This window comes from Mobula hypostoma, chromosome 3 (assembly GCF_963921235.1).
Source record: "Mobula hypostoma chromosome 3, sMobHyp1.1, whole genome shotgun sequence".
Lineage (NCBI taxonomy): Eukaryota > Metazoa > Chordata > Chondrichthyes > Myliobatiformes > Myliobatidae > Mobula > Mobula hypostoma.
In genome coordinates, this window is record NC_086099.1 from 54,884,494 (window position 1) to 54,899,783 (window position 15,290).

At 41.7% G+C, this 15,290-nt stretch overlaps 1 long non-coding RNA gene across 1 annotated transcript in view; it reads right to left on the reverse strand.

Annotated features, from left to right (window-relative positions):
• Positions 1-1,687: 1,687 nt before the first annotated feature.
• LOC134343415 (uncharacterized) overlaps positions 1,688-15,290 on the reverse strand; it is a 131,166-nt gene continuing 117,563 nt past the window's right edge. Inside the window, exons 2-4 of the long non-coding RNA XR_010017224.1 lie at positions 10,190-10,221; positions 5,792-5,929; positions 1,688-1,771 (exon numbers count right to left, since the gene is read on the reverse strand). This is a non-coding gene — a long non-coding RNA (uncharacterized LOC134343415). The remainder of the gene's footprint in view (positions 1,772-5,791; positions 5,930-10,189; positions 10,222-15,290) is intronic.

The window sequence follows — 15,290 nt, forward strand, 5'->3', positions numbered from 1 at the left end:
TTTGTGTTACCTGTATTTTATAAGCAGTAGCTTGATGATAGTCGGGGATCCCCTGCTGACCAGAATCAACCCTACCGAGCGAAGCATCTACAGAGTTGTCTTGAAGATCCTCTTGATGCTGTTGTTGTGTGATACACCTTGTGAGTTTGACCATGGTTTTCTTAGCAAATTGCGACGGTGGTTTACAGCTACAGTTGTACTATTTTGCCATTTGAGTATTTCTATATTTTTGGAATACATCTATCCTGCACCTTCCTCATTTTTTTCCCCAGAAACTCAAGCCATTGCTGCTCTGCTGTCATGCCTGCCTGCATTTCCTTCCAATTTATTTTCATCAGCTCTTCTCTCAGACCACTAGTTTCCTTTACACCACTAAAATACTGTTATGTCAGACTTTACTTTCTCCCTATCAAATTTCAAGTTGAACTCAATCATATTATATTCTTTGTCTTCTTAGCATTCCTTTACCATAAGCTCCCTAATTGCCTCCGGTTCATTACATAACACTCAATTCGGTACGGCCAATCCCCGAATTGGCTCAATGGCAAACTGCTCTAAAGAGCCATCTCATAGTCATACAACAAATTCACTCTCTTGGGATCCATCCTGATTTTCTCAATTGACCTGCATGTTAAAATTTCCCATGACTATCATAGTACTGCCCTTTTGATATGCCTTTTCTATTTCCTGTTGTAATCTGTAGTCCATATCCCAGCTGCTGTTTGTATATAACAGATCTGTATATGACTGCCATCAAGGTACTTTTACTCACTTCCTGCAACTTATGGGTGTCTATTTCCCTGTAACTTTGATGACCTCCTCACTTTCCCGTACAAGCCAAAGGTCATCCAGCTGCTACTCCAGATCCCTGATATAGTCTTCAAGGAGCTGATGCACTTCATGCAGATGTTATTCCCTGGGAGAATCTGGCTCTCCCAGGACTCCAACTTCTGAAGAACATACAACGGCCATTTATCCTGCACTAAGTACCCCTGACATAGTAAGAAGAAAAGAAAACTTAACAGAAACTTACACGGTCAATTTTCCCAGAGCCAACGCCTCTCCTGAGCAAAAGCTTCCTTTGAGCCAAGCCTGACACTCCCACTGGCCCACTCCAAACAAGTCAGGGTGACTACAAATACACAGTGAATTAACTGTTTAACCCGAGCTAAAACGCAACAATAAATTAACTTGAACATCCCACCATGATCCCATGAATTCCTTTTAAATCAAGAACAATAGATAGTGCTGGCCACTGGGAGTGCTTGAGTGGACTGTTGACCATGCCCCCGGAGGGCCACATTGCATAATATGAAAATGTGTGTTGTTGCAGGGTGGGGTTAATGTACTGACATGGATTGAAAACTGTTTGATGGAGCGGAAACAGAGTAGGAGTTTATCAGAGTCCAAGGCAATGATTAGTGGGGTGCCCAATAAAACAGTGCTAGGACCTCAGCTACTTCCAATATATTTTGTTGATTTTGGTGAGGAAAAAGAAGATAATACTGCAGATTTTGCCAGTTATTGCACACTAAACTGGATGAGAACGTTACTTGGAAGAAAGGTGCAAATTTTCAGATTCAGAGTTATTTATTATACAAACATTGAAACATACAGTGCTTTTTTGCATTAACATTCAACACATCCTAGAGGTGTGCTGGGGCCACACAAGTACATAGACAGTCCTCCAGTCTCCGGGCTTCAGTTCTTGCTTCACCTCCCAGACTACCAATTGACCTTTGGGCTCCGATCATTGGTATCGACCCCTGGACTAGACGATGACGGGATGTAAGGAAAGAGTTAAATGTCATTTGTTGTATATGTGGCCTGGTTACACAACAATGCTATTAATAAAAATGCTGGAGACAGGAGTTAGGTTTCATGATTCTTTACTGGCAGAATCCGAACTCAGCACACATATATACAGATCCATATGTGCCTAATTATGCATGCAACGACGTGTTACTACAACATAAAGTAGTCCCTTGTCATAATGTAGGCTATACAGTACATTATAATGTAGGCTATAGTGTATCAACTTTTTTTTTACTGGGGTATTATGCTAAACAAATATGTTTACCCTTAACATTTAAAGATCTACCATTTGTTTACTTAGCAACTTAATAATATCAAATTATAACAAAGTAACATAATAATATCGAATTATAACAAGCCTTTTTTTTTTAACTTTTGGTCTAAGACCCATTTAAAACTCAAGTCTCTGGGGGGTGGGGGGGTCTTCTCTAGATTGTCCGGTACTGAAGCAAATAGGTCTTCACTCTATTGTATGAAATAAATTGAACAATCCACAAATTGGCGGGTTTCAGGCATAAAGTGTAGTCACCTCCAACTTGCAAGTATGATGAGAGCAAAGTGAAATCCGTGAAAAGATTAATGTTATTCTTAAAAATATGTACAATCATCAAAACTGAGATGGCATTGGAAAGTGTCTTCAAATAGTGTGTTCCTCAGTCTGTCAATAAACTTGTTTGTTTTAATACAGATTTCCATATAAAAGTCATGAACAGTTGACCTCTGAGCATAAAGAGTTAAGAAGATTTTCGCCTCCAACTTGCTAACAGCTCTAGGCAGCAGATCGCCTCTGTATAATGAAGACTCCTCTGTGCAGCTGTCCTAGATACATAAGCATCTTTGTGCTATCACTTGTCTTCCTTACCCATATCTCATTTGTTCCAACTGAGCTAATTACACAGCCAATCTTCATATTCACCTTAGGTTCCAAATAGATGGCCTAACCTTTATTACACCATCTCTTATCGTAATATAACTTTCCATCTTCTATTCATGCTTCATATCTTTGAAGATATGAAGATTGGTGATTCAGCAGGAGTGCTGGGAAGATGCTCAGGAGAAGACGGAGATGCTGGTCTTCTTGGAGATTTAAGCTTATTGAGAGTTTGCAGATCTTCCATTATCTGTTCATCTGTTAACTGCGCAGGTGCAGGTCTTCGTTTTTTATCTGTAATTGGAGCAGAGTCATTAGGTCTCCTCCTTAGTTTCCTAGTCATTATTGGCTTTACCTCCATAGACTCTCCTGTAAGTTCAATTGTTAGCCTCTCATTCTCAATCATCTTTTCCTTTTCTTCTAACTCAAATCTTTTTAAATTCAAATTCCTTCACTGCTGCTTTCTTCTCTTTAATATAATTCCTTTCCAGTTGCAGAAAAAGCTCTGCATTTCATATTCTTTCCTTGTATTGTTGACCTAGTTTTTTCATCCTTTTCTGATACTCCTGCAAAGTGCCTTCCTGTAACTGCTGTAGCTGTCTCTTGAGAGATGTCAATTTCTCCTGGTACATCTGCTCTTTTACATCCAGGTAGTCTTCATCATCCTGCTCATAGGCAATATCTGTCTCATTTGCATCTTCTGTATCTTCATCTGAGTCGTGGCCACGGATACTGCATTTGTCCTCATTGTCAATGCTGTCTAGCTCCTCCTTGTCATTGTAATAGTTGACAATGGGTGAGAGGAGAGCTGCGGACATCTTTCCCAACGAGCTGCCCTCCCTTGTTGACACACCTAGAGCCTTGATGGTGTGCCAAGCCAACTGGATATTCCTGAGCCATTCCTGTCCCAGCAACGGTGGTCCTCCATTTTTCAGTACATGGAGGTTCAGTTGCTGTGTTTTACCTCCATGGGTCACTGTCACTTTAATTTAGCCTTCGGGACACACCTTCTGTCCTGCGTAAGTCTTTAGCAGTAGTTTAGTTCATTTCAGAGGTATGTGAGAAAACAGTCATTTGTATTCGTGTACAGAGATCACTGTTAAAGCTGAGCCTGTGTCCAACTCCATTTTCAGCCTCACGCCTGCCACTTGTGGAGTGATCCTTATTACGCTTCAATCAGCTGTCTCTTTCGCGCTGTGAAGTTACAAACAAAACAATTCACTTTTGTCTGAGTTGTTTTCATCAGAACTGCTTTCTTCCATTTTGTGTACCTTGTTGTATTTTCCTTTCTGGGGTTTCTTGTTTCTCTGTATTTTGTCCTTTTTCTGCTGTTTACTAGCTTTTCATACTCTGCCAATGCGGCCCTGTTTGCCACAGTTTCTGCATTCTTTGTCTTTAAACCAATGGTCATCAGGGTCATGTGATATGTTCCCACAACGGTAACATTTCTTTCCTTCATTTCTGTTCAGTGACATTTTATGAGTAGCATATTTCAGAGGTTTTTGTTGTATCTCTGAAACACCCCATGCTGCTGTTTCCTTTGATATTGCAATGTTCAGCACCTTCTCTAATGTAAGGTCTTTTTCACCCAGGAGCAGCTTCTGTGTGGTTTCACAGTGCATGCCACACACTAACCTATCCCTCAATGCGTCCAATAGACCAGCTCCAAATTGACAATGTTCTGATAATTTGCGCAATTCAGCACAATATTCAGAAATGCTTTCATTTTTGCTCTGATTCAGTTTGTGAAATTTAAATCTTACAGCAATGACCAGTGGCTTGGGGTTTAAATGCTGTTGCAGAGTGTCTGCTATTTGCTTGAATATTTTGTCAGCTGGCTTCTCAGGGGTTAACAGGCTCCGTAGTAGCCTGTATGTTTTTGTTGCCATAATACTGGCTTTCTTTTCATCATAAACATTGTTAGCCTCACAATATAAGTCCAATCTCTCAATGTAAGTTGCCCAGTCTTCAATGCCACTATCAAATGCCATAGTGGTTCCAATCATCATCATCTTTGTTATGTTAATTTAGACCCATTTTCTCCTTGTTTTCTTTTTGACTCGCGTGTCCTTTTTGCTAACACCACAAGCGCACTCCATCTAGGTGCGTGTGTCGCTCCTTTGTATCTCCCTTCTGGGTCAGGCAGACCCTCAGCCCCTGGGGTCAGCGCCGGCTGTGGTCTTGGTTGGATTTGCTGCGGCACTGACTGTGTCTCTTGGTCTCCCGACGTTCCTGACCCCGGTCGTGCTCCTGCTTCCTTTTGGACTAGCGGCCTCGCTCTGCCTCTTTCTCCCACTACTTGGCTCGTTCCTTGCACTCTTCCTTTGAGTGTTGTTATCAACTAAAACCCAGCAATCCAATCAGATGTAGGTTCATTAACCTCATTGCCAATTTGTTGTCTATGTGGCCTGGTTACACAACAATGCTATTAATAAAAATGCTGGAGACGGGAGCTAGGTTTCATGGTCCTTTACTGGCAGGATCCGAACTCAACATACATATGTACAGATCCATATATAAAAGGTTGGGGTGATATACTGCGTCCGGTGCTCCCGATGTGGCCTTTTATATATTGGTGAGACCCAACGCAGACTGGGAGACCGCTTTGCTGAACATCTACGCTCTGTCCGCCAGAGAAAGCAGGATCTCCCAGTGGCCACACATTTTAATTCCACATCCCATTCCCATTCTGACATGTCTATCCACGGCCTCCTCTACTGTAAAGATGAAGCCACACTCAGGTTGGAGGAACAACACCTTATATTCCGTATGGGTAGCCTCCAACCTGATGGCATGAACATTGACTTCTCTAACTTCTGCTAGGCTCCACCTCCCCCTCGTACCCCATCTGTTACTCTTTTTTATGCACACATTCTTTCTCTCACTCTCCTTTTTCTCCCTCTGTCCCTCTGAATATACCTCTTGCCCATCCTCTGGGTCACCCCCCCCCCCCGTCTTTCTTCCTGGACCTCCTGTCCCATGATCCTCTCGTATCCCCTTCTGCCTATCACCTGTCCAGCTCTCGGCTCCATCCCTCCCCCTCCTGTCTTCTCCTATCATTTTGCATCTCCCCCTCCCCCTCCAGCTTTCAAATCCCTTACTCACTCTTCCTTCAGTTAGTCCTGACGAAGGGTCTCGGCCTGAAACGTCGACTGCGCCTCTTCCTATAGATGCTGCCTGGCCTGCTGCGTTCACCAGCAACTTTGATGTGTGTTGCTTGAATTTCCAGCATCTGCAGAATTCCTGTTGTTTGCGAAGAAAAGAAATTGTTTGGAATCTCCCCCATCTATTTTGGCTCCATACATAGCTGTTCACTCTGATTCTCTAAGGGACCAATTTTATCCCTCACTATCCTTTTGCTATTAATATAACGGTAGAAACCCTTGGGATTTATTTTCACCTTAATTGCCAAAGCAACCTTGTATCATCTTTTAGCTTTTCTAATTTCTTTCTTAAGATTCTTTTTACATTCTTTATATTCCTCGAGCACCTCATTTACTCCATGCTGCCTATATTTTTCTGTAGATATCTCTCTTTTTCCGAACCAAGTTTCCAATATCCCTTGAAAACCTTGGCTGTCTCAAACGATTAACCTTTCCTTTCAACCTAACAGGAACATAAAGATTCTGTACTCTCAAAATTTCACTTTTAAATGACCTCCATTTCTCTATTACATTCTTCCCATAAAACAAATAATCCCAATCCACTCCTTCTAAATCCTTTCGCACCTCCTCAAAGTTAGCCTTTCTCCAATCAAAAATCTCAACCCTGGCTCCAGAACTATTCTTCTCCATAACTATATTGAAACTAATAGCATTGTTATCACTGGACCCGAAGTGCTCCCCAATACAAACCTCCGTCACCTGACCTATCTCATTCCCTAACAGGAGATCCAACATTGCTCCTTCTCTCGTTGGTACCTCTATGTATTGCTGCAAAAAACTATCCTGCACACATTTTACAAACTCCAAACTATCCAGCCCTTTTACAGTATGGGCTTCCCAGTCTATGTATGGAAAATTGAAAATCTCCCACAATCACAACCTTGTGCTGACTACAAATATCTGCTCTCTCCTTACAAATTTGCTCCTCTAATTCTCGCTCTCCATTTGGTGGTCTATAATACACCCCCATAAGATTTACTACACCTTTCCCATTCCTCAATTCCACCCAAATAGCCTCCCTAGACGAGGCCTCTAATCTAACCTGCCAGAGCACCGCTGTAATATTTTCTCTGGCAAGCAGTGCAACACCTCCCCCTCTTGTCCCTCTGCTTCTTTCACACCTGAAGCAATTAAATCCAGGAATATTTAGTTGCCAATCACACCCCTCCTGTAACCATGTTTCACTAATAGCTACCACATCATACTTCTGGGTATCAATCCATGCTTTGAGCTCATCCACCTTTCTTAAAATGATCCTAGCATTAAAATAAACGCATTTAAGAAATTTTCCACCTCTTACTCTCTGTTTATCACTAACGGTGCTAACAACTTTACTATTTTCTTTTCCCTCCTCCTTCTCTACATCTGTTCCTATACTCTGGTTCCTCTCCCCCCTCGTACCTAGTTTAAATCCACCGGAGCCTCTCTAGCAAGCCTCTCTAGTCCATAGCAATGTTTTGAGAAAGCTAAGGGAGTCCATGTCTACAGACATAATAGTGGATAATTGTGAAAAACATGTGGTTCTGGGATGATGGATGTAAGAAATAAGGGTGTGCAGCTTGTACCAACAAGGGCTAGAAAAGTATTGGGTTAATAATGATGTTATGCTTTGAAGGAACCTTAAAGGGTATAAAACTGGGGCACTTTCTTTGTGCAGGAGAGAGTTTTGTCTAAGATTAGGTCACGACCTGTACTCGTGCTAAGAGTTGGAGAAAATAAGGATAAGTACATTGAGAGAGTTAGAGTATGTCAAGTCAGAGTTAGAGAGAGAGAGAGAAAAAAAAGGCTGTGAAAGTTTGTCGGCATTCTGCATATCAGCTCATTTAGTGGATAATAAATATTATTTTGATTTCTGTATTGCCACTACTGAAAACATTTGTACTAGTTCTAATAATGTAGTTTAACATGGGTGCAGTGTCTCCTTTGTTTGTCAATACATATGTGAATGCCCTGAGCTGAATCAAAAAAGAACACAGAATAATTTTAAAAATAATTTTCATTACACAGGACCCAGAATTCCAGGCTCTTGTCTGGGCATGCCAACTGACTGTTACCCGTGCTCCTTGTGTCTACTGGTCACTGTCCTTTGAGTGCGGATTGGAGGCCTGGACTGTGGATGCCCTTCATCACCCATCCACATCACTGGCCTTCAAGCGGAGACTGGGCGACTAGACTGTAGATTACCTTTGTTACTCATCCATGTTGCAGGACTTGGAGTATTGTGTGCAGTTTTGGGCTCCTTATTTTAGAAAGGATGTACTGACATTGGAGAGGGTTCAGATAAGATTCATGAGAACGATTCCAGGAATGAAAAGGTTACCATATGAGGAACGTCTGGTAGCTCTTGGGCAATATTCCCTGGAGTTCAGGAGAATGAGGGGGGGATGTCATAGAAACATTCCGAATGTTAAAAGGCCTGAACAGATTAGATATGGCAAAGTTATTTCCTGTGGTAGGGGATTCTAGGACAAGAGGGCACGACTTCAGAATTAAGGACATCCTTTTAGAACTGAGATGTGGAGGAATTACTTTAGTCAGAGGGTGGAATTTGTTGCCATGAGCGGCTGTAGAGGTTAAGTCATTGGTTGTATTTAAGGCAGAGATAGATAGGTTCTTCATTAGCCAGGGCATCAAAGGGTACAGAGTGAAAGCAGGGGAGTGGAGATGATTGGATGAAGTGGATCAGCCCATGATTGAATGGTGGAGCAGACTCGATGGGCTGAATGGCCTACTTCTGCTCCTATATCTTGTGGTCTTTTGGTCCTGTGACTTCTACCACAGAACTAGGAGTGTGGAACAGAGGCCTGACCTTGAACTCTTCCACTTTCCTATCCCTAACCCCTAATCTAGCCTCTAATTTTTCCACATCACAGTCTCTAAACCCTAATTTGATCTCTAACTCCATTTCTGATCCCAAGCCCATTTCTATGAACTTAAAAAAACAACTAAATCATGATCTTGAGCTTGGTACCACCTGTATGCAACGAAGTCACCACTGAGTGCATGTTTATGGTCTTCCGCTGCTGTAGCGCAATATCTTCATGGTTTGATGTGTTGTGCATTTAGCGATGTTCTTCTGTGCACCTCTGTTGTAACACACGATTATTGCAGTAACTGTTGCCTTCCTGTCAGCTTGAACCAGTCTGACCATTCTCCTCTAATCTCTCTCATTAACAAAGCATTTTTTGCCCACAGAACTGTTATTCACTGGATTTTTTTTTTCGTTTTTTGCACCATTTTCTGTAAACTCTAGGGACAGTTGTGTGAAAATCTCAGGAGTTAGACAAACCACCATGTCTGGCACCAATTATTCCATGGTCAAACTCATTTAGTTTTCTTCCCCATGCTGATGTTTAGTCTGAAAAACAACTGAACCCTCTTGGCCATGTCTGCATGTTATTATGCATTGCATTACTGCCATATGATTGTCTGATTGGATATTTGCACTAATGACCAGGTTTACAAGTGTACTTAATAAATTGGCCTCGGAGTGTATATTTTGTATACAATTTTTTTTATTCAAAGTGGATGAATCTAATCAACTGGGCTAGGAACAGAGCATGAATAGCTTCAACATATTCAGTTGCAAAGCACATGCTTAACTGAACATGATTAAACAACTCCTCACAAGCATCAGTGCATACATCATGGATTCTGTCAGTGGCTGTGCCTATGGAGACAGGAATTATACTGATTCAACTGATGACAGCATATCCCAATGTGACAATAACTACATATCAAGTTCGGTGTTTTCCCAATAGTGTTTGGCTTCTCTAGATTCTCAGTCGCCATGACAATGAACAGAATGTAAGGGAAAACAAAGTCCAATGCATTGGTATGTAACAAGTGAATTTTCAGAAGTTTAAATACAAGCATATCAATCATTGTAAAAAACAATTAACAGTAGAATTTAAATTTGTGTAATTAATTTTACTTAGAATTATAAGGCTAGTGACATTATGAAATGCAAATGTAAACTGACTAGAATAAGAAATAGATATGCAACCTCTGTAAAGTTAACCAGCTTTGCAAAGCAACAATTTTAGTTCAAAACTGAGTCCAGACCAGCAGCCAGTTGTGGCAGGGCCTACCTGATCTAACGGGTTACAAAACAAATTTGCACTTTTGAATAGGAGTTGGAATGTCACTACGCATAGCCTCAAGTGAACCTGAACCAACAGTCAACATTGCAGGCATAAGAGCAGTCAACTGGAGAGTTGACAAAGTTCTGAGAGTGAACACCTGGACAGTGTCCTGCATACATTGGCTGGTGGGGGGTATTTTTACATACAACTGCAGACACTTTCAATCTTTCCATGCTTCATTCTGAGGTTCCCACCTGGTTTAAGAAGACCGCCATCATCTTGATATCTAAGAAAAACAAAGGAACATGTGTTAATGACTGCTGCCCCGTGGCTCTGGCATCCATTATTATGAAGTGCTTCGAGAGGCTGGTCATGACCCACATTAACTTCATCCTTCGAGACAACTTTGATCCATTGCAATTTGCCTGCTGCTGAAGCAGGTCTATGAAAGCATCTGGACAATAAAGACACCTATGTCAGACTCGTGTTTATTGACTATGTTTCCACCTTCAATACAATAATTCCAAACAAATTCATCTAAATCCATCTGCTAACTCCTAAACCTGGGACTCAAACCTTTGCAGCTAAATTCTCAACCTCCTGATAACAGATCGCAATCAGTAAGGATAGGGAGAAAACCTCTGCCACTATTATCCTCAACACTGGTGCCTCACAAGGCAGTATCCTCGAACTCCTGATCTACTCCCAGTATACCCAAGATTGATTCTGCTCTAACTCCATCTACAGGTTTGAAGATGATACCTCCCACAGTGGGCTGCATCTCAATTAATGATGATTCTGAGTACAGAAAAGAGATAGAGAGCATAGTGACATGATGTCGCGACAATTTTACCCTCAGTGTCAGCAGAACAGAAAAGCTGGTCGTAAGCACAAAAAGGTTTTGCAGATGCTGGAAAACCAGAGTAATACACATAAACAGGACTGAAATGAAAGGAGGAAGATGCCAGAATAAGAAGGTGGAGAAGGGGACGGAAGCGAGTACAAGCTAGATGCTGATCCATAAAACCAGGTGAGAAGGAAGGTAGGTGGACAAGAGAGAGGGGTATGTGAGAAGCTGGGAGGTGATAGGTGGAAAAGGTAAAGGATAAGAAGGAGGAATCTGATAGGAGAGGAAAGTGGACCATGGGAGAAAGGGAAGGAAGAGGGGCACAGGTGGAGGTGAGAGACAGGTGAGGAAAAGAAAAGAGGCGAGCCAGAATTAGGATAGTAAAAGAGAGAAGGGTAAGGGGGAAGAAATTGCCAGACAGTAGAGAAATTAGTGTCAGATTGGAAACTACCCAGATGGACTATGAGATGTTGCGCCTCCAACCTGAGCATGGGTCTGAGCAGTGGAATCAAAATGGTTAGCCAGCAGGAAATTCTGCTTGTGTGGGTGGTGTAAAGGTGCTCTACAAAGTGGTCTCCCTATCTATAGTGGGGAGAGACAAATGGACAAGGGAATCATGGAGAGTGTGATCCCTGTGGCAAATGGAGAATGGGGGTCTGTTGAAGATGGCAGAAGTTGCAGAGAATCATGTGCTGGAAGTTAAAGCAGTGGGAAGATGGGGTAAGGGTTAGTCATTGACTTCCAGAAGGGAGGCAGTTTGCATCACCAGTGTTGAGCTTGAGGGGGTTGAACGCTTCAAGTTTCTAGGCGTGAACATGACCAGCATCCTGTCCTGATCCAACCATATAGATGCCATGGCCAAAAAATCTCACCTGTGCCTCTAGTTCCTCATGAGGCTAAAGTAATTTGGCATGAGCCTTTGACCTTCTCTGATTTTTAACTGATGCACTATAGAAAGCAACTTGAGTAGATGCATCACAATTTGTTATGACAATTGCTCTACCCATGACTGCAAGGAGTTGCAGGGAGTTGTAGACACAGCTGAGCACATCACAGAACCTAACCTCCTCTCCATGGACTTTGTCTACACTTCTCATTACCTGAGCAAAGGAGCGAGCATAATCAAAGACTCCTCTTGCCCCGTACATTTTCCCATCTTTCCAGTCCCATCAGGTAAAAGACTGAAAGAACATGACACAATGCTGAAAAACAGCTTTCGTCCTGCTGTTACAAGACTATTGAATGGTACCATCATTATTGCTTGCACCTTATTGTCTACATACACTGCACCTTCACAGTAACGGTAACACTTCATTTTGTCTGTAACTGAAACAATTTATTTTGCATTCTGTTATTATTTTTATCTTGTACTCCCTCGATGCACTCTGGCAAGGAATTGATCTGCATAGACAATATGCAAGGTAGATCTTTCTTTGCTCCTCAGTACATGTGGCAATAATATACCAATTTCTAAGCCCTGCTGGTTCATGAGCATCTTATAGGGGAGGATGTGAATGAATACCTGATTCTTGACCAGTCTGCCTGGCCTTGCCATTTATTCATATATATCAAGATAGAAAAAGATATTCCAGTGATTTAAGAAGGAGACTCACTGTTACCATTTTTGAGTGTTTTTAGGGTTAAACAAAAAAAAACTCACTGTGCCAGCAATGGGAATTTAATTATTGAATTATTATTATCTAATTATTGAGATATGGTAAAGAAAAGGCCCTTCTGGCCCTTTGAGCTGTGTCACCCAGTAATCCCTTGATCTATTCTGAGCCTAATCACAGGATAATATGTAATGATCAATTAACCTACCAACCAGTACGTCTTTGGACTGTGGGAGAAAACCAGATCACACAGAGGAAACTCACACAGTCACAGGGAGAACGTACAAGCCCCTTACAGGCAGCAGCAGGATTTGAACCTGTGTCGCCAGTACTGTAATCAGGTTGCGCTAACCAATACGCTACTGTGCTGCATGGTAGGGGAATTTCCCAGAAAGGAATAAAAGTACAAATAACTGCTTCAAAATTTTGCTTGAGATCTTTGTGAGCTGTTTAACTTCTCAATGGGATTTTAATCACTTTGCTATATCTCTGACTTCTAACGCCTGCCTCAGATCCTACTTGTGAAATTTGCCATTGAAAGCCTCATAGGCTTTATTTTTAAAGAGCTGTTACAATTCTTTTTCCACCTGCATTCCCCTTCCCTATCATTATACTTATTAAATTCAGATTGCTACCTTCCTCATCAGCAAGTTCTATTTTCCCATGAAGATGATTCATTATTCAATATGTAGGAATCAGAGGAAAAGCCAGCAGTTATTGAACACACCCAATTGTCCATCTCTTTGTGCCTTTTTTTGGAAACATTAACATTAAATACTTGAGTTTGAACTAATATATTTAGGTTTTTTTTGCCTAAAATATATTGTTTATTCTGAATTCAGTACAAACTCTAGTTTGTTACAAATATTGCTGTAAGTGCCTTCACACCTGCTGTTAACTTATAACCTCCAAAATGGAAACTATTAGGGGCTATTTTCTTTCTGCAGAAACATGTTTCACCAGCTGTTCAATATCAAACAGATATTTATTCTAGTTACTTCTAAAAATAGAGGAGCTTCCTTTACAGGAGTATTCTTATCTGAATTGATGTTTCTCCTGTTCTGTATCTCGCCATGATCCTTAGTTCTGCTTAACACACTGAGTTATGTTTAGTTTGTCAAGGAGCTATCTGAGCTTGTTACTTTTTCCTGAGATACCCTAACACTCAGTTTCTTCGCACGTTTACTGATATCTTACTCCGAACGCTTCTTTTCACTATTTTACGTGATAGCTCCACACTGGTATCCATACCTAGTGTCAGGCCATGTTAGAAATTCCTGGATACTCGAATGTAGTTGCTTGTGGTTTTGTTTTTCTAATTTATGATTGGATCTCACTCACTGTCAAGACTGTTATTTGCTGCCCTTTCCTGGCTGTCCTCAGATGTAAGACCATAAGACATAGGAACAGAATTAGACCATTTGGCCCAACAAGTCTTTTTTAATTTATTCATTTACAGGACGTGGGCATCGGCAGCTAAGCCATCATTTATTGCTCATCCCTGGTTGCCCTTGAAAAGGTGGTGATGAGCTGCCTTCTTGAACCGTTGCAGTCCCTGAGGTGTAGGTACACCCACAGTGCTGTTAGGGAGGGAATTGTGGGTCTGGAAGGTGCTGCCTTAGGAACTTTGGTGAGTTGTTGCAGTGCATCTTGTAGATAGTACACACTGCTGCAACTGTTCATCGATGGTGGAGGGATTGGATGCTTGTGGAAGGGGTACCAGTCAAGTGGGCTGCCTTGTACTGGATGGTGTCAAACTTCTTGAGTGTTGATGGAGCTCCATTCATCCAGGCGAGTGGTAAGTATTCCATTACACTTCTGACCTGAGCCTTGTAGATGGTGGACAAGCTTTGGAGAGTCAGGAAATGAGTTACATGCCGCAGGATTCATAGCTTTTGACCTGCTCTGGTGGCCACAGTGTTTATATGGCTAGACCAGTTCAGTTTACTGTCAATGGTAACCCCCAGGATGTTGATGGTAGGGGATTCAGTGATGGTGATGCCACTGAATGTCAAGGGATAATGGTTAGAGCCTCTCTCATTGGAGATGCTCATTGCCAGGCACTTGCATGGCTCAGATCTTACTTGCCAGTTGTTAGCCCAAGGCTGGATATTGTCCAGGTCCTGCTGCATTTGGGCATGAACTGTTTCACAATCTGAGGAGTCACGAATGGTGCAGAACATTGTGCAGTCATCTGTGAACATCCCCACTTCTGCTCCACCATTCAATCATGGCTGATCCCTTTTTCCCCTCCTCAATCCCATTTCTTGCCCTTCTCCCCATAACCTTTGATGTTGTGTCCAATCAAGAACCTATCAATTTCAGCCTTAAATACACCAAACAACCTGGCCTGCACAGTTACCTGTGGTATCAAATGTTGTTGGCTTTTCAATCACCAAATAGTGCGGAGGTCACTGAAGAGGCAGTTTGAAGGCGAAGTGTCTTGCTATGGGACTGGAGTCATATGTAGGCAACAGTGAGTAGGAACCTGCTTTATCTTTAAATTGTATTGCTGAACCAGCTGTGATTACACAACAATCTGGCAGGTTCATGGCCCCTTTTACAAAGCGTGGTTTTCAATCACAAGCAATAGCGTTACTAACCATGGATTGTAAACTTTGATGATAGTTATACTTGTTTTGTGACACACATGAAATAAGTTTAGTGTTGAATTTGGCAATTTGGCATAAATTCGTTAAGTCTGCTGAATAATGAGTTCAACTGGTACTCATATTGGCCACACAATTTAATTATAAGAATAATGTTCCCAGTAATTGCAGTAGCAATTATATCATTGCTGTCATATCCAGAACAGTACCACATACTGGACTACTGTACATTCAGCTATTGTGTGTGTCAGTAAAGGAAGTTGCATCATACACAAGTTTTAAATAC